The sequence below is a fragment of the Eleutherodactylus coqui genome, chromosome 2 (genome assembly GCF_035609145.1).
Source record: "Eleutherodactylus coqui strain aEleCoq1 chromosome 2, aEleCoq1.hap1, whole genome shotgun sequence".
Taxonomy (NCBI): Eukaryota; Metazoa; Chordata; class Amphibia; order Anura; family Eleutherodactylidae; genus Eleutherodactylus; species Eleutherodactylus coqui.
The window spans coordinates 84,648,681-84,669,239 of NC_089838.1; the positions used below are offsets into that span (position 1 = coordinate 84,648,681).

General features: G+C 45.8%; 1 protein-coding gene across 2 annotated transcripts in view; it reads right to left on the reverse strand.

Moving 5' to 3' along the window:
• Positions 1-17,706, reverse strand: part of PRR7 (proline rich 7, synaptic) — a 73,780-nt gene extending 56,074 nt beyond the window's left edge. Inside the window, exon 1 of one of the 2 annotated variants that reach the window (XM_066591164.1) lies at positions 17,559-17,706. The gene's annotated coding sequence lies outside the window, so the exon portion shown is untranslated. Of the gene's footprint in view, positions 1-17,241; positions 17,476-17,558 lie in introns of those variants that run through there. The other variant, XM_066591163.1, reaches the window with a different exon arrangement.
• Between the last annotated feature and the right edge of the window lie 2,853 nt (positions 17,707-20,559).

The following is a 20,559-nucleotide window of genomic DNA, read 5'->3' on the forward strand; positions in this document are numbered from 1 at the left end:
ACCGGCACCGTAAAAACACGTGAACGGGTGCATAAATCTAACGCTTGTGCGCCCGTTCAGACAGCACAGGCCCAGCGAATATACGCAGAGGGTGCAATGCCGTTGCCTTCCCTCCCCCTCGCTGGCTCATCTCTGCTCTCCTTCCCTCCGGCTGTTTGCAATGAGAGTGGGCAGGGGTGGAGCCAAGCACACACCCCTCCCCTTCTCTGCAGCCAGCAATGGGAGGGGGTGGAACTTAGCCCTTCCCCATATCATGCCGCTTTCTATTGCAAACAGCTGGAGGGGAAGAGAGAGGAGGAGAGAAGGGGAAGGGAGTTTAGCAGTCACGCTGCTAAACTCCCTTCCACCTCCCTTCTTTGGCTGCTGTCATTGGCTCCTATAGGAGCTCATGCAGCAGCTGACGTATTTAAGCCGGAAAGATAGTTCCAGGACCAGCTAAGCTCCCGTCCCCTCCCCTTGTTCGTAGCCAGCAATGGGAGGGAGTGGTGAATCTCAGCTCTGCCCCCATCCCGTCCCTTTCCATCCCAAACAGCCAGAGGGGAGCCGGCGAGGGGGAGGGAAGACAGCTCAGATAGTAGCGTATATCGGCTGGCTGTGAAAACTGTGGCTGATATACGCCTGTGTGAATAAGCCCTAAGGATTGTGGTATCAATACAGAGATATAATTTTTACATGAGTGGTGTAGAACTCCATTACGTGTCTGGCTTTTTATTTTAGTTTGCAGTCGACAGAGCTGTATAAGGGCTTCTTTTTTGTGGGACGACTTGTGTTTTTTATTAGTAGTATTTTGAGGTGTATATGACTGTGTAATTATTTTTATTTCTGTTTTGGGGAAGCAAAATAAATAGAAAATGGCTATTTTGGCATTTAATTTTTTAGTTTTCTTTTTTTTTAATGAAATTTACCATGCTGGATAAATAATTCAATATTTTATAGTTTGGACTCTTATGGATGTGGAGATAACAATTATGTGTATTTTCGCTTGTTTCTTTTATTTTTTCAATATTTAAAGCATTGTGCAAGGAGGAAAAGTTTTTAACATTTTTTTTTTCGTGCAAAAAAGTTTAACTGCCGTGGTCAGCAATGACTGCGGCATTTGTTACATGATGTAGAGGAGTGATTAGATGAGTAAGTCCTTTTCTAGGAAAAAGACCCCCATATGTGATAATTAGACAACAAATATTGATCTGGACACCAATTTCTCCAGCAGGTTCTGGGGTATTCTGTAGCTTCCTAATTATGTAGTATGGCGTGTGCACGCGATGAAAGCAACCAGTCAGACACAAGCCATTAGTCTGGAATCTCAACTAGCTCTGGCCAGTACAATGCCAGAGCCCCAATTTTATTAAAACACATAATACCTGCCCTTTATGGGCGTATAACATATGACATCGGTGATATATATATATTTTCATTCGTTGAGGAATATAGAATCCCCCCCGCCCCCCCCCCATAGGCCCCGTGTACAAGCCAGCCTTTGTCTCCTCAACATGTGGTCAGACAAAGACCAACTTCTTTGTCTTAGAAGTTGAGGAGGGGGGAGGAAGGGCTGGGGAGACACCCAAGATAGATATACTTTCAGTTTCACTGGATAGCAATGTGATTTAACCCTAGAGAGGCTGCACTGGAACTTTACATTGGGCTAATGTTATAGCACACATCTTTCACCATGCCATTGTCCAGCAATTACAGTAATGAAATTATGCGGCCATTAGCCTCTACAAAGTTAAATCACTACAGCTGCGTAATACATCTAGTTTATACAAATCAATATACATTTTACACTAATTAATAATCATTTCTACTACAATATGCTCTCTCATTGATATGTGTGGGGTGATAACATGAACAAAAATTCATGTAACCCTTACCCGAGGCAGGAAGATATACAGGATAATCACGCAGAGTTCTCTGCCACCTGCTTTTTCCCCTCCTACTCCTCCCTATCTTCTCTGCACCAATGACTGAAAAGTTACAACTATAAACGCATTATAAAATATTCCCAACCCAATTTTAAATAGATGTAGCTCTGATTCTGTAGGTGCTATCAACAGGCTTTGGGTGTTATTTAAAGCCGTAGAGGTTTAAAATGATATCAAAAGCATGTCACCACCCATGACCCCGATCAGTTGTTTACAAATGCTATGTTGACAAAAATATTGGGACACCTACCAACCCTGTACTGTCAGCTGATGGGGATATGCAAACTGGATGTGTGAGCATTATGTATAAAGGAGAGAATCACACGAGACATTCCAGTACAGAAGCCATCAGACTTCCACCAGATGTAGAGTCGTTAGTCTTCCAACGGGGTACAGTGGTGGGATGTCAGCTGAGCGATCAATCAGCCCGGGACATCGCAGCACTTCTGGACCTTCCAAAGTCCATTGTTGGCAATGTTATTCGGAATGGAAACCCTCTGGTGTGTGTGGTGCAACCACGTTCAGAGGGACCTCATAAACTGACAGAACGTGGAGAATGAAGCCTTCTACGAGCTGTGAAGTCATCATTGCACTAGTCTCCCAAAACACTCGCTTAGGCCTTTTGAACTTCCATTGGTACCAGAACAATCTGTAGGGAACTGCATGTGAAGAGTTACCGTAGAAGAGTGGCTGCACAGAAGCCCTACATCACAGCAGTGAATGCACAGAGGTGCCAACAATGGTGCTTAGAGCATCATTCTTGGAATGTAAATGAGTGGAAACAAGTGTTGTGGGCAGCTGAATCACAGATTACCATCTTCCAATCAGATGACCGCACTTGCCTGGAGAGCAGTTTCTATGTTGCTGCATGGTGGAGGGGGTTCTATTATTGTGTGGGGTGTTTCTGCTAGAAATGACTTGGGCCATTGGTTAAAGTGAAGTCTATCCTCAATGCCAATGGGTACAGAGACATTCTGGACAATGTGGCATTGCCTACCATGTGAAAAAACTTTGGTACACCTCCTAGTCTCTACCAACATGACTGAGCACCATGTCATACAGCATGAAATGTTGAGGCTTGGTTAGAGGAGCAATATGTCTGCAAACTTCATTGGCCAGCCCATAGTCCAGATCTCAATCCAATTGAGCATCTTTGGGATGAACTAGAATGCTGTATATGTGAATGTCCAACATCCCCTGCGTCACTATCTAATTCTCTCCTCGAGGAATAGAGGCAAATCCCTCCACACATCTATAGGAATTTGGTGGAAAGCATGCCTAGGAGGGTTACTGCAGTCATTGAGGCCAATGGTGGCCCAACACCGTATGTAAAAATGTGAATGAAATCAACTTTCATCACTTTCTATGTGTGTTTAAATTGTTTTGCCAACATAGTGTACACTTGTGGAAAATAGAAGTGTTATACCCAGACAGAGTTGCAGAAAATTAATGAAACTTAGATCAAAGTTTCTCCATATGAAGGGTATTGAATAATTAAAAAATTGGATGAAGTATGTGTATTAGTATGCAAATTATGAGACCCTTTGTTATGCAAAATGCCATGTTGTTTAAGTTTATAAGTCATAAAGTGTGTTCTATAAGAAGGTTCTCTTTTGTCCACAGGTCTTTGGTGACCATGTAATCCAAATCACTAAGTTTGATCTCCATACACCCAAATGTCTGACTTTGAGAGAGGTTGGATAATTGACATGTTTGAAATGGGGGCATCATATCATGAAATCTCCCGAAAGACTGGTCGTAGTGTAATGTCAGTACAGGGAGTGGTTACTCAGTGGACACAGGAAGGCTGCAGTACTCACAGCCCTGGCACAGGTCCACACAATGACACCGCCAAATTATGCAGAGGGCAGTTGCTGATATATGAGTGACTACAGCACACATCCAAACAGTGGTTGGAGTCAGAGTCACCCCACAAACAATTGTAAACCAACTACTATAAACTGGGTTGCAATCTTGGACCCCCATGCAGTATGTTCCATTAACCCTTTCCAATCCACTGTCTGACGTCTTCCTACATTCTGACTGAAGCTTGTACAGCTCCAATGTCAGAAGACGTCCGACAGGGTATTCTTACCGTCTATTGCCAGCCACTCCGCTTTAGCCAGCAGATGGCACAGTTGTATAACAGCAAAAAGAGAAAGCCTTTTAGGAAACCCTGAATCCAAAATTGGATTGGAAAGGGTTAACCCAATTTCACTGCCAGCAATGACTACTCTGGTGTAGTACTAGATGCAACTGGACACATGAGTGGAGAACAGCGGTGTTTAGTGAAGAGGCCTGATTCTGTCTGGGGCAAAGTGATTATTGTCAAAGTATCTATAGGCGTTTTCATGAAAGGGCCCACCCTGCTGTGATTTCAGAGTGCCATATGGGTCCAACCCTTGGAGTCATGGTTTGGGGGAGGGAAGGCAATCAATTATGAAAGCGGCACTCAGTTGGTGGTTGTTGAAGGGACAATGGCTGCCTTCATGACCACCATCCAAAATGCTATCTTCCAACAGGATAATGCCCATCCACATTCTGCAGTCATAGTAACATAGTATGTTAGGCTGAAAGAAGACAATGTCCATCTAGTTCAGCCTGTTTCCACCCCCCTTATCATCACAAGACACGCCTTGTGTCACAACCATGCATTGGCCCATGTGGTCCCCAGATTTAACCCCAATAGAGCATGCCTGGGATGCCAGACACATTACGCCACATGGCCACCCACCACAAATTGTACGACTGACTGCACAGGTCATGCAGGCAAGGAGAGACCCCAACAAGATATCCGAACACTTATTGATTCACTGCCTACAAGGATCCAAGAGTGTGTAGGTGCTCACTTCTTACTGAAACCTCTACCCAACCGTAATAAACTTTGTTTGATCCCCACCAATTTGCTATCATCGATTCAGTACCTATCTACCATGAGATATCTATATTTATACAGATACATACACACATATTCCCAATTTGCATTACACAAATGACATCCAAGCTTTTCTCAAGCATGATAATGTGTGTGGAGATGAATCATTCTCTTGTTGCAGCAGAGTTTCCACAATATGGAGTCCTAGTCATGATGCAGTTCTTCCTATTTATACTCCTCTAACTCACGTGTGTGCATGTTTAGTGCATATACACAATAGGGGAGGCCAGTGAATAGTTAGCTGGGAGGTCACGCTGTGCTTTTACAGATTCTTGCCAATCATCAGTTGTATGCAGTAATATATTCCTCTAGGTCGTGATGGTGGCAACGTGTAAACAGAGACAGGATGCGTGCCGCAAGAAACAGACTCGTGCTACCAAGGAAGTCCACGTCACTCGACAGATTTCCAAACAAAAGAAATCTTTATTTTATGGTCAGCAAAGACGATTTGTTTCTCAGGGTATATTCAGACTATTGGTCGAGTTCCATAAAAAAACAAAACATTTTACTGCACAGTTTTTGAAGAGGCTACAACTTACCTGACCCAGGTAAACACAGATGACTCCTCCGGCACTGATTTATATTAGATGGGGTTGATGCAGGGATAGTAAGCAACAAATAATGGACAGCTCATATGTACCGTGTTTCCTCGAAAATAAGACACTGTCTTATATTAATTTTTGCCCCAAAAGAGGCACAGTGTCTTATTTTTGGGGGAAGGGCTTATACTCACCTGGTCCACGGCGTCCCGATGCCTTATGATGGTCTCCGGTAGCGCTGTGGCAAGCTGCAGTGTCCTCTGCACTGACATCTCAGCTTCTTTCTGGTGACGGGGCTTTGAATACCCTGCCTCCAGCAAAGCGAGCGCTGTGATTGGATCGAGTGCCAGCGAATCACAGCCGGTGCTCGATGAGTCAATCACAGCCATTCAGTGATGTTATTCACTGAATGGCTGTGAATGATCGAGTGCCGGCTGTGATTGGCTGACGCCCGATCCACTCACAGCGCTCGCTTTGCTGGAGGCAGGGTATTCAAAGCCCCATCACCAGAAAGAAGCTGATATGTCAGCGCGGAGGACACTGACATATGGCGACGTTTCGGTCTCCACTGAAACCTTTCTCAAGCCCGGCTTGAGAAAGGTTTCAGTGGAGACCGAAACGTCGCCAGTCTGACTTTTATGGAGGAATAAAAGTTTTTCTATCTTTATAAAAAATCATCAGCTGCTGCCTGGTCACTTTACAAATTCCCTCAGAATTCTATAGATGAGAGCAGCAAACAGACTCCATATAAAAGGGCAACCAGACTATATGGTAGAAATATACAGTAACAAGGGGTAAAAAGATGGGCGACCGAGGGGCTAACGTATGGGAGTTGATAATATTTGGCACACATAATAAAATATATATTTATATATATTCCCAGTCATTGTTACAAGGCTTGTATAAATAGTCTAACTTTGGCTTGAAGGTATGCTGCCTTCCAATAGGTGGCACTGTGGAGGTATTATTCCTTCTGACTTATTTGCATATTACCCAGAGGAGCATGAATGGCCTTTTGAGTCCCCTCGCTCACCGCCTAGGTGCTCTCCCTAAGGAGAAAAGATAGCGTTTCTGACCCCTATATATTTTACATTACACGTTACTCTGCACACTTGATTATCTCCTTCTGGTCTGGTGGTAGAGGTAGGATCTTAGGAGTGGCTGATGAGAAGACTTTCTCATTGGGGGGCAGACACATTTGTGGTGGGGCATGCAAGGAGCAAACAATTGTTTGCCCTGCCCAGACACTGGGCCAATTCATAAGCTGCGGTCAGCTCTGACAATGCTTCATACCACAGCAGTAGACAGGCTGTGTCATCAATCAGCCGGGATGGCAGAGGTAGCTGGCTGGAGCTCACGGAGGATGCAGAGAAGAGGAAGAACCCGTGGGCTGTGTGATCACTCAGAAACAGCCGGAAGGGCAGAGGAGGCTGACAGGAGCGCACAGGGGATGTGTTCACACAACGGCGGAGAGGATAATCAGGCAAGGTTTCTAGCAGGCAGCTAAATAATCTGACAGAATACTCTTTGAGAACTCTGCCAGATCATTAAGGAAGCAATCAGGGAGGTCTAGAGGTTCCCCTGACTTCACAGTATAGGATGAAGGGATTTTTTGGCAAGTTCTTTTCTTGCCAAAAAGTGCATCTTATAGTATGAAAATCTAAAATGACGTTTTTGTGCTAAAAAATCACTCTGAAGTGCTGGCCAAATGAGGGTTTCCTTTCCTCCTAAGTTGCTGTCCATTGCCCGTTGTCAAATGTGTCACTGGAGTCGGGACAATGCAGAACAGGAAGTGGAGGAGAGAAAAGGACATCATGCTCACTGAAGTGTATAGAGAGCAGAAAAGAAGGAGAGGAGGAGAGAATTAGAGACTCACAAATAAACTGTCAGCAGCTGATAGCAAGTGACTGTTTACTATGTTTTAGCTACTGAAATTACATCTTCACTGCTCAGTACTGCTATAAGCTGTTCTTCATGGTGAAGTTATATCTGTGTGTGTTACAGACAGTTAGAGAGCAGAATTTGCAGTTCCCTGCATAGTCTATAGAACACAGCAGTCAGGCTCCTCCCACCAGTCCTGAGAGAATTGAAAATCAGATGTACACCCTGCAGAGGGGGACAATGGGGTAAATGCAGGATACAAGCCATATAATGGCCCGATATAGTGTTATTCCTTGTACAGATGCATGGCAGCTTATTCTGAAAATTCAACTAAAAACATATGTACACTTTAAAGCACGGCTGTGACTACTGGGGAGATGAGATACACTGCTACTATTACTGGGGAAGAGAGGGAGGACACTGCTGTGATTACTGTTGGGACATAAGACAGTACTTTGATGACTGTTTGGGAAAATACTTCATTGACAACTTCTGCGAGCCCAAGTGTAAGTACTGGAAGAGTGGGCACTGCAGTACCTGGCAGTGTGAGATCTGGCCATGGCTGTGCCTATTTTTGGGATCACTATTGTGACTACTTGGGCCAGAAGGCTGGCACTTCTCCGATAACTGTCAGGAGGGACTCAGCTGCAGCTTTTAAGGGAAGTACAGCTGCATCTGCTGTTAAGGGGGCGCACAGAAAGGTATACTGTACAGACATAGATGTAGAAGGGGTATTCCAGGCTATTTTTTTTTCTGATGACACCCTTGGGACCCGCTGTCCATTAGCTGTCAGTTTAACAGTCAGGACATGTGTCACAAGTGGTCAGAGGAAGCCAGGGCAGTGCCAGCTTCACTGCCACTAAAATCAATGGGAGCGTTGTGCAGCCTCGATACTTCCTGCTCAGAACAGGACATGACGTTCTGACCCTAGTAGGGGTATAGGTCATCAGTGAAAAAAGACCAGAATACCCCTTTATTGTAGAAATACTATAAATGTAGCTTTTTTGTAGCCTGAGGTGAAATGACACCTTCCTCAACTAGTGTGTAGATGTGGAATACGATGTGGACATGAAAAGTGTTTTCAAGTCCCACTCTTGAATACTGCGATCACAGCTATTAAGCCAGTCTGGTTTATGCCCCAATACTGACGAAGTTCATGATGCCATTCTCATTACAGTCACCAGTGTCGTGCAAGGAAGCTACATGTGAAAAGCCTTTCAGACACTGTTTCAACTTGTTCCAATCTATTCCTATGGTAATATATGTCATTAATGAACAGTGGAGAAGGATGTCTGCACTAGGAGAACTCCATTACTGATAGGTGATAGCTGTTGCTAGGACAGCGTACATTGTGTAAATGCTGTCCCCAGGAAAGGTCGCCGCCTAGGGCTCGCCTTATTTTATGAACGATGCTCTGTAAAGCACTAACATATCACATTACCTTGTGTCAATGCTGCGTTACACTAAGTAGCCAATACTGGCTTATTTACTGTGTGGAACTTCTGGAACTTCACCACTGGACTCTGAAGTTATAATGAACTGCCCGTATATGTAGTATGTATGTATGTGTATATGTGTATATATATACATATATATCCGCTATATAATATGTGTGTGTGTAAATAAATATATATATATATTATTGCACAAACGTTTTCGGCAGGAGTGGAAAGCATGTTGTAAAGTAAGAACACTTTCAAAACTAGAATTGTTGATAGTTTATTTTTGTCAATTAACAAAATGCAAAATGAATGAGCAAAAGAGAACTGTAAATCAAATCCGTATTTGGCGTGACCGCCCTTTACATTCACAACAGCATCAAGTCTTCTAGGTACATTTGCACAAAAAATCAGGGATTATAATCAGGTTTAAGCAATTATACCAAACAGGTGATAATTGCTTTAATTTAAGACTTTAATAAAAAATGTAAATAAAACGTTTCTGCACTATAGCTCCACTATGTGGGTGATACTATGTGGCAGGTTACTAGTCGGTAATGTGTATTCAAGGAGTTTTCTGGAATTAAAAAAACAAAACAAAAACAAAATAAAATAAAAATCTATACATAAAAAAGAAAATAACCTAAAGCCGACGCCAACCAAAACTGTCGCTGTATGCGCCCTGTAAGCCAAAACCATACATATTATATATCAAAACGTCCGAAACAAATAGAGGAACCCGTACTTTATTATAGCATAAATATACTAATTTAAAAAAAAAAATAACTTTCAGGGTTTATTTACATGAGCGTATATTGGCCTGTGTTTTCACGACCATCCGATATACGCTTCCATCTACGCAGTTGCTCCATTCCCTCCCCTCCCCCTCACCGACTCTCTGCCTCTCTCCTCCTCTTTGAGCGGTTTGCAATGGGAGTGGGCGGGATGGGGGCGGAGCTAAGATCTCACCCCTTGTCCATAGCCAGCAATGGGAGTGGGCAGGACAGAGCTTAGCTCTGTCCCATCCCTGCCCATTGCAAACGCCAGAGGGGAGGAGAGAGGCAGAGAGCCGGTGAGTAGGGGGTAAGGGTGGAACTGCTTAGATGGAAGCGTATATTGGCCGGTCATGAAAACGCTAACCAATATACGCTCGTGTACATAAGCCCTTAGGGAGAATGAACTGTGCATATCCATAATAAAAGCCAGCATCCATAATAACATAGTATGTTAGGCTGAAAGAAGACAATGTCCATCCAGTTCAGTCTGCGGTATTAGTGTATCTTGACACAACCAGCAAGTGCTGGTGGAGTCAAGATTGACAGGGGGGTGACGCCCCCTGCATCTGATTGGCTGCCTAGCTGCCAAGGCTGTATATCCTGGAAGGGCAGTGTACATGTTGTTACAAGCCCTAGAGCGTCCCCCGCTGCAGGCCCTGATGCAAGGGGCTTACCGACTGAGACGACGGAACCCCCCTAAAAGTTTTGCGGAAGCGCTGTCTATAAACAAGCATCATGAACGCTATATTGAAGGCCCCCCCCATGTCACCTTAACATGGTGGCCGCAGGACGGAGGCCACAGCATTGGGGGAAACCAGTCTGACAGCCGGCCAGAGGAAGTGTACAGCAACATGAGAGCAGGGATCGCAGTTCGGCGCGGACCATCAGCAGGAGTGTCTGTGGCGCCGGCGGGACATGTGTTGTAAGTATGCGTGGGGGAACAGCACTAATGGAGCACACATGTGGCAGGCTGCTCCGAGCTACATGGACGCAAGAGACTGGCGGCTATGGTCACAAAACTCTCGTCCTCCGGTCGGCCGGGAGGCCTCCACCACACAAGCTGTGCAGCTAACTTCTGGTGGCATCAAGATACACTAATACCTCAGTCTGCTTCCAACCTCCCTTGTTAATCCAGAGGAAGGCAAAAAAACGCTAATGACTCAGAAGCCAATATACCCCATTTCGGGGGAAAAATTACTTCTCGACTCTTTAACCCTTTAAGGACCAGGCTGTTTTGTACCTTAAGGACCAGACACTTTTTTTAGGGATTTTACCCATGTGGTGGTTTAACTGCCCTATATTTTTTCCTTTAGCTCCCAAAATTATTTTTGACAAATAGGGCTATATTTTTAATATCTTTTTTACTCACTTTTTTCCCGTTTTTTAGTTTTATTGTGGATAAAAGGCTTAAAAAAAATGATTTTTTTAACATTTAGGGCTTATTTACCCAAGCGTATATCAGCCGGCGTTTTCATGGCCAGCCAATATACACTTCCATCTAAGCAGCTTCCCCCTTCCCTCCCCCTTACCGGCTCTCTGCCCTTCTCCTCCTCTCCGAGCAGTTTGCAATGGGAGTGGGCGGGAGCTAAGCTCACACCCCTTGTCCATAGCCAGCAATGGGAGTAGGCGTAATAGAGCAGAGCTAAGCTCCGCCCCATCCCACTTCCTACCATTGCAAACGCCAGAGTGGAGGAGAGTGGAACAGAGCTGGTGAGGGGGGACCGCTCAGATGGAAGAGTATATCGGCTGGACGATATATAATATGTATGGTTTTGGATTACAGGGCGCACAGAGTGACAGTTTTGGTTGGTGTCGGCTTTGGGTTATTTTCTTTTTTATGTATAGATTTTTATTTCATTTTGTAATTTTGTTTTACTTATGCATGTAATAAATTTTTTTACCATCTATGTCCCCCATGATGTCATATAAGACCCCTGGGGGACATTCACATGTTTTTTTTATTTGACAGTTTCCCCACTGTAGCCGGGGCATCCGTAGGAGCCCCAGTTACAGGAGAAAACATCCCCCTGCAGTGACAATAGTCACTGGCAGAGCTGATCAGGGTCTACTAGGACCCTGTAGCTCTGCTGTGCCAGGGAAGCCCGGCAGTCACGTGACTGCTGGCTCGTGTAGTGGAAGTTTTACTTCCACTTTCTGGTACATAGAGCTCAATGAGCACTGAGTACTAAAGAAAGGAGGAGGCAGAAAGGGTTAAAAACTCCTCCTGCCTTTTCCTTCGGGTTCTCAGCTGGCACTAACAGCTGAGAACAGAAATGCTTCTGATTTATTGTAAAAACAGGGGCTTTAAACCACTGCCAAATTTACAGCCCAGGACCAAGCGCTGTAAATTTACAGCGCTTGGTCCTTAATGGGTTAATGGCAGTCAGAATAATCCCTGGATCAACATTTGAAAAGTTCCTACCAGACTCCAAGACCTGCAGTAGGAAGATCCCTGGATCAACAACCTTGCTGGTTATTTAATGTCTATACCCCGTAATATCATAGTTCTCTAGTCATCTAGTCCCCTCTTAAACTCCTCTATGGATTTTGCCATCACCTCTTTCTCAGGCAGAGAGTTCCACAGTCCAACTGCTCTTACAGTAAAGAACCCCCTTCTGTGTTGGTGATGGAACCTTCTTTCCTCTAGAGGATGCCCTCTTGTTACTGTCACATGCCTGGGTATAACAGATCATGGAACAGATCCTTGTATTGTCCCCTAATGTATTTATACATAGTTATTAGGTCGCCCCTCAGCTGTCTTTTTTTAGGATGAATAATCCCAATTTTGATAGCCTATCCAGTCCCGTCCTTCAGTCCACAAGATGGACAGGACTGGAAGAAGGCAAAGCCGATGTGGCCTGAGCAGAAGAAATCAGCACGTTAGACTGTTGGAAAAGACACCTAATATATAGTAGGTATCTATGAGAAACAGGCTTTATTGTGCAGGGCAGGATTAACAGAAAAAAGTTGTACATTGCCCAGAATACCCCTTTATATACCCAAACCACATATGAAAGCTACAACGACATCACAATGGGGGTCTCCCACTTAGGACCCCCTCTGTGACCCATTACCAAGAGGAGTCACTCGGTCATGGTGGTTGCAGCTCTTGTAAGCATGTCTACCATACATGGTCGGTCATTCATGTTTGGCTATAGGTGTCGTGGTTGGAAGATTAAAGAAGTGCTCATAAAACAACCCTTGCATGTCTAAGTCATGCCAAAATAAAATATATATAACTCAGCTTTAAAAGGTCAACCTTTTGCAAAAGGCAAAAAAAAGCAAGAATATCAGACATTTCAATAAAGATTCTTAGAACGAATGCTGTAAAAATGTCCAGGGGTGAGTGAGTTCGTCATTCTGCGTTAACAGCCATAATTATTAATAATTTCACTTTTTTTAAAGAAACTAGAAAGTGCTTATTTGGGTCACTTCCTGCCCCTCTCTGCTGGCATCTATTTCCATCTCATCGTAAGAAAACAACCCAGATGACAGCACTGGTATAAATATTCAAACTCTGACGTCCCGCTAAATACAATTATATGGTGGCATATGGCAGTGATGCAAATAGGTAATTAAGAATTGAGCATCCATCTGAATTGTTTGGATGACTGAATTGTCACTTCTCTGTATCACCACCTATGCAGTGCTTCACATTCACAGTAAGTATGGCTTGTTCATGCACCTGTAGGCACTCCATGTGCCACCATATGGTATCTACTTATGGCACCTGATTATAGAGCTGATGTAATGTGATTCCATATAAGCACACAGGTACAGTATGGGCCTATGGCAAGCTATAGGCACTAAATTATGGATTCCATGAGTTAGATAAGGGAATCCCAGCTGGGGTTGGCCCAATACTTTTCCCAATGGCCGAGGTGAACATGCAAACAAAGGAATCAGCACAGAAATCATGCTTCACTTCTTTCCTGCATGCACTGGGCCCTGAGAGAGTGCTGACGGATATGGCATTATGGAGAGGATGTCTGTTGGATTTGTTATAGGACCCTAAGGCTTCTTTCCCACGAGCGTATATCAGCAGGCGGCCGATATACGCTACGTTGGGAGAGATAAAATTGGTGAACAGGCGCACAAATCAAACGTTTGTGCGCCCGTTCAGACGGCATGGGTCCTGGTACATATGCGCCGAAACTACCATGCCATTACCCCTTTTCCCTCCATCCCCATTGCAGGCTCACCTCTCTTCTCCTCTTCGCTCGTTCTTTGCAATGGGAGGGGGTGGGACGGGAGCGGAGCTAAGGACCGTCCCGTCACGCCTCCTCCCATTGATGGCTATGGACAAGGGGCGGGGAGAGGGCAGGAGCTTAGCTCCATCCACATCCCGCCCCTTGTGCACAGCCAGCAACGAGACAGCGCTTAGCTCCGCCCCTGTCCTGCCCCTCCCATTGCAGAGAGCCATCAGGAAGAAGAGGACAGGTGAGCCTGCATGGGGGGAGGAGAGCAGAAGGAGGGTGTTTAGCAGCCACGCTGCCAAACTCCCTCCCACTTGTGGCCGCTGCCATGGGCACCCATAGGAGCCTATGCAGTGGCCGTCGTATTCCGGCCCAAAAGAGAGTTCCAGAACTGTCTTTTGGGCCCGACGTAAAAACTCCCGGCACTTTTACATCTGAGGAATACGGCCATGTGATCTGATGCATTGGAATCCAATGCATCAGATCACAGCGTATATCGCCGGCTGTGAAAGTGGCCAGCTGATATACACTCATGGTAGAGAAGCCCTACTGTTCTATGTACTAGCAGAAAACTAAGATGAGAACATAAAAAATCAGTCAATCTAATCAGAAGCTTAGGTGAAGGATCCTGGGTCCCAATGTCAAAACTATACCTGAGCACCCCCCGCCCGTGACTTTATATATACTGTATATTACATTAAATTCCAAGTAGACAAGTCCAACACTTGGTCCAGTGAAAAACATAAAACCAAAGCTTTATTTCATAAGTTTAAAAAATAGTAAAATCAGGATATCCTGGTTAGCCTACTAGTTTCAAACCACACAGGGTTCTTCCACAGGGCATGTGTGGCTTGAAACTAGCAGGCTAACCGGGATGTCCTGATAATTTTACTATTTTTTAAACTTATTAAATAAAGCTTTGGTTTTATGCTTTTCACTGGACCAAGTGTTGGACTTTTCTGCTTGGAATTTAGCGCTGTTCTCCACTCCTCACACTGGATCATCTAACAATACTACCTTCAGAGAGCTCATTGATGGGAGTCATGTCTGGTGAGCAGTACTGCTGTGTCTGAATTGCTACTGTATATTACATACATCGCATCGTACAAGATGTACACGTATGTATGAAGTATCTGCTTCCATTCACTCCACTGAGTGTGATTATTACATCACTTGCAGGTAGCATATATCACATCACAACTCTTTACAGTGCCATTATTTACAGATGGCCCATTATAAACCCAGTTGTGTCTTCTACGTCTCCCAGCCCTACAGCAAATCATTCACTGTAACCATCAAGAATGATAGTGAAAGAAAAAGGTGAAGCAATATATAGGGAAAGCCTAAAAGAAGACATCTTCATTGCATCAAATGGGAGAAAACATCCCAAAACACATTTCTTCCCATATCACTTAGTCTTGTTACTTAGGAAGAAGCAGCCGATATTGCGTGTATAAAGCCACTTTTACAAGGCAGTACGCGTAATTTACTATTTAGTATTTTGACTATTATTTGTAAGCCAAAACCAAGAGTTGGAATAGGTGCAAATCCTTCACTCCTGGATTTGGTACATGAAAAAAACTGCTATGTGAGACAGTCTTTTTATTTAAGTGCCAGTTCACACTAGCGTTTTTTTGTTTCCGTCTAGCTGTTACCTTTGTGGGAGGAGCTAAACGGAAAGATAATGTAAATAAAAAACAGAAGCATACGGATAGCTTTCTGGGGTTCTTTACTGTAAGAGCAGTGAGACTGTGGAACTCTCTGCCTGAAGACGTGGTGATGGCGAACTCGACAGAGGAGTTTAGGAGGGGACTAGACGTCTTTATAGAGCGCTATGAAATTAAAGGATATAGACATTAACCCTTTCCAATCCACTGTCTGACGTTTTAAGACATTATGATTTAAGGCTGTACATGTTGGAAGACGTCCATCGGGGTGCTCTTACTGTATATTGACAGCCCCTCTGCTGTCAGGACCTAACCAACGTGTCATCTCATGCAGTACTGGCTTTAGCCAGCATATGGCGCCATTGTATAACGGCAGAAAAAGAGTAAGCCCCCTAGGAAAACCAGGATACAAATTGGATTGGAAAGGGTTAAATAACTAGAAGGGTTGTTGATCCAGGTATCTTTCGACTGCCGGTCTTGGAGTCAGGTAGGAGCTTTTCAAATGTTGATCCAGGGATTATTCTGACTGCCCTTATGGAGTTGGGAAATAATTCCCCCCGCCCCCCGCCCCCCCAAATGGGGTAAATTGGCTCTGCCTTATTGTTTTTTTTTTTACTTCTTCTGGATCAACAAGAGGGGAGTGGAAACAGGCTGAACTGGATGGACATTTGTCTTTTTTCAGCCTAGCATACTATGTTACTGTTTGCTTTAATTTCCGATTGACTGCCAAGCTAGGAAAAAAAACGGAAAGTAACATTCAATTTTCGTTCCATTTTTTAAACTGGACACAAAGGCGCAGCGGTCTGAACTTTTGCTTCCGTTTAAAAAAAAGTGGAATGGAGATGGAAAATGGAAAAGCGGATTGAAACTGAAGGTCTCCAGTGTCGTGCATGTCTGTGGACACAAAAATGTACGGTTTTTTTACAGTTTCGCCGCACCCATGACGGAACAGCTAGATGGAAACCAAACCCGCTAGTGTGAATTGGCACTCAGCTATGTATACACTATAACAAGAAGCCGCTAATACATAGTAGCCACTGTTCTCCAAACCTCGCGGTCCAATGTGAGGTCACATCCTGCCATCACGCAGACACCATTATAGTTATTAAACTGCGGTCACATGTCTTTTCGGATGACACGCTACCCGCAGCTGCATTTTTTAAGTCTGAATCACGCATTTCTAACCACTCTTCAATGGGGTCCTATGTTTAGTATAGCTGCACATAAACTCAAAGGAAGCAATAAAAATCAGTACAATCTCTGAAAATGTATTTGGGTTCAACACAGATACAAATCGATACAAAATATATACAAAATCGATACGTTTTTTATCTGTTGCATCTTTTTCTAAAAATGGAAAAAAAATAAAATAAACAACCCCAAAATAACTACATCCAATACTGTATATATGTGAATTGGGGGCCAACGATCTAAAAACAATTAGCACCAAAACTTTCGATGTGGGAACTGCAAAAGGAATGTGCCCATCCGGCAACCTAGAAGCGATGGGTAGGATATAATCCACAGCAGTCCCCTCCGTCATGTAATAACATAATGAAGATCACTGATCAGCCACATCACAGAGGAGCCCAGAAGGGACTTGTAGATGGCAGCGATGGAGATGCAGCCAGAATGTGGCAATGAGATGTGCAATGCGTCTAACATTCATTGGGGCAACCGTGATGGAAGCTGCTCTATACGGAGGCCCATGGAATAAGGGCAACATGTGCCCAAGGATGCCAGTTGTCTGATGCCCACCTTCATCTATGTGCCCATTGCAGGGAGGAATGAATGTCTGCAGCTGAGACAGCTCATCCATACATGCAGGCTATTCTCCATCTGTGCCATCCACACCGCTGCCCCCATCCATGCCATCTCCTACTCACCTGTCCTGGTGCCCCCAGAGATCCAGCAGCCGCCCCTCCCTCTGCAGAGGTTCCCTGGTACCTGAGGAAGTGCAGCTCTGCAGACAGAATGGTGGCAGCCTCTGGTACACTGAGCTGACAGTCTGTCTTCCTCCTTCCTCCCTCCCCCGGATTTGGCTGCGCTCGTCTGTAGCTCCTCCAGCAGCCGTGCCCGCTCCTCTCACCAGGCACCTAGTCCACCCACAGGCTGTGCCAGTGCAGGGGGCAGCTGGGAGTCCCTGAGCAGTGACGGAGGGAGAATTCCCCGCTCAGCCCCTCGCCATGCCCCGTCCTCTTACCTCTTTCTCATCAGTGCCGGGTCCTCCCTCAGTCTGCACCTCCGGTCTACTCCCCCTCCCCCAGGCTTCCCTGTCTGTGTCCCCGGGTCCCCAGTGCCCGGGGGTGTAGTGCCCCTCTCTGTGGCGGCACACGTGCACTGTATGTGCTGGCATGTGTCGCCGGATTCCTATTCATTACACTGTTGTCATGGTAACAGAGTAACCAGGAAATCACGACGTTCGCGGCAGTACAATGTGTCAGGCGGTCGGGGGTGATGAGGGGAGCAGGGGGGTGATAACATGGCGGCGTCTACCTGCACACCCCGTGCGCTGCCCACCTCATGTGTCACCAGGGAAGTGGCGGCTTGTGTGTGGGCACAGTGCAAAGGAAATCTCCCAATGTACCAGAGCTTCAGCACATAAGTGTCAGGGCTGGCGAGTGTCGCCCACCTCATGCTGAAGTACCAGACATTAGATATCGTGGAGAAGCCGCAGGCGAATAATACGTAGACCACAGAAACAACAGGAGACGCCGTGCTGTTATGGTCGGTGGCGCCGGGACCCCCATGATGACTCTGAGAATGAAGGGGCCACACCACTCATCCAGCGCTGTTCTTCCCTTCTTCATTCCTGGCCCCTTCCTTCTCAGGGGTCCCATGACATTAAAAAGGTTGTGCCAACTTATATGATCGGTGGTGGTCCAACCGCTGGATTCCTCACCGGTCCCGAGAATGGAGGTCCGGTGGGTCCCCGAATGAATGAAGTGGAGGTCACACCGGAACGCCGCTACTTCATTCACTTCAATGACAGCGTTGGAGATTACCGAGTTCAAGCGATTCGGCTATCTCTGGTGTTGTCAGGCTGCCTTCACACGGGCTCAGGCGAGATTTGTGCGTTGTGAAACGCACAAATCTTGTAAAAATATGAACATTCTTTTGAATGGGGTCCCGCACATGAGCGCTGTCTTCCCACATGGCACCGCGATGCGTACTGTGTGAGAAACAAATCGGCGTGATCTCATATCACACCGCCCATTGTTTTCAAAGGGGCCGGCGGCAGCATCGCACCACGTTCTAGCTGCACCCAATGTGAGGTCGCCCATTGAAAACAATGGGATAAACTCCGCTGCGGTGACCGGATCGCTTCTTCCTCGAAGTGATGCCAGGCTGTTTTGACATAAAAACGCCTCTCATCCACAGGTAATTCACATGTTGGTGAGAGCGATTTGGGGGAGGTATTCACGGCCGGATAACGCACTCGCCCGGATGAAGTTAGCCCTATTGAAATAGATGAAGCAGCAGTGAACCTGCGCAACCTTCACTCTATTCACTCAGGGACCGATCAGACCCCTGTTTTTGGGATCAGTGGGGGACCCGGTGGTTGGACCCCCACTGACTTTCTCAGGATCAGTGGGAGACTCGGTGGTTGGACCCCCACTGATGTTCTCGGGATCAGTGGGGGACCCGGTGGTTAGACCCCCACTAATGTTCTCAGGATCAGTGGGAGACCCGGTGGTTGGACGCCCACTGATGTTCTCAGGATCAGTGGGAGACCCGGTGGTTGGACCCCCACTGATGTTCTCAGGATCAGTGGGAGACCCGGTGGTTGGACCCCCACTGATGTTCTCAGGATCAGTGGGAGACCCGGTGGTTGGACTAACCTGATGTTCTCAGGATCAGTGGGGGACAGGGTGGTTGGACCCCCCTGATGTTCTCAGGATCAGTGGGAGACCCGGTGGTTGAACCCCCACTGATGTTCTCAAGATCAGTGGGAGACCCGGTGGTTGGACCCCCACTGATGTTCTCGGGATCAGTGGGGGACCCGGTGGTTGGACCCCCACTGATGTTCTCAGGATCAGTGGGAGACCCGGTGGTTGGACCCCCCCCCCCCCCCCTGATGTTCTCAGGATCAGTGGGGGAGCCGGTGGTTGAACCCCCCCTGATGTTCTCAGGATCAGTGGGAGACCCGGTGGTTGAACCCCCACTGATGTTCTCAGGATCAGTGGGAGACCCGGTGGTTGGACCCCCCCCTGATGTTCTCAGGATCAGTGGGAGACCCGGTGGTTGGACCCCCACTGATGTTCTCAGGATCAGTGGGGGACCCGGTGGTTGGACCCCCATTGATCATAACCTTAGAGTACTTTTAGACGGAATGATAATAATCATTCAAAAAAAAATTGTTGAAAGGGGAGAAAGCGAACAATAATTGTCCAATCTCTACGCGAGCCAACGACGAACGAGAATCGTTTGCTTCTCCTGTGTTGCTCATTTTTTGCAAGTATAAAAATCATTGTTGGCTCATTCACTAATCGTTCCGTTTAAACACTGATTGCGAATGTGGCATACTGAACAATACCAAACAATTCTCATTAAACAAGTCAACAACGTATCTGTCTGTATAAACAGGCTGCTGCAGAGCGAATGAGAGAGCGATGATGTCACTGACTCCATCACTCGTGCAAATGACATTCAATCTTCCTAAAAGGCACCTTATCCCCCCTATGGATAGGCAATAACTTTATAACTTGACACAAGTTATCTTTTATCTGTGCCCCCCACTGATCCTTAGAATGAGGGGTCTATGTCATCCAGCAATGAATGTAGTGGCAGTCGCACATGTGCACCACCACTCTATTTATTTCAGTTGGATCGCCAGAGATAACTACCTTCAGCTGTGTCTGGCAGTTCATTGAAATGAACGGAGTGATGGTGCGCATCTATGACTGCTGTATTCGTTGTGGGATGCTTTGGTCCTCCCCGATCTCAGGATCAGTGGGAGTCCCAGTGCTTGGACTACCACTGATCAGCAAGTTATCCTCTATTCTGTGGATAGTGGATCACTTAATTTTGTAGGACAACCCCTTTAAAGGAAATCTGTCAGCATCTCTTACCTTTCTAAAATATTGATGCTGCTAGAAGGCTGACATGAAAGCAACCATGGACGTACCTCCCTGCCCATGATACTGGCAACATAACTGGGAAATTGCTGTTTCATTCAGTCATGAACTGTGTGCAAATTACGT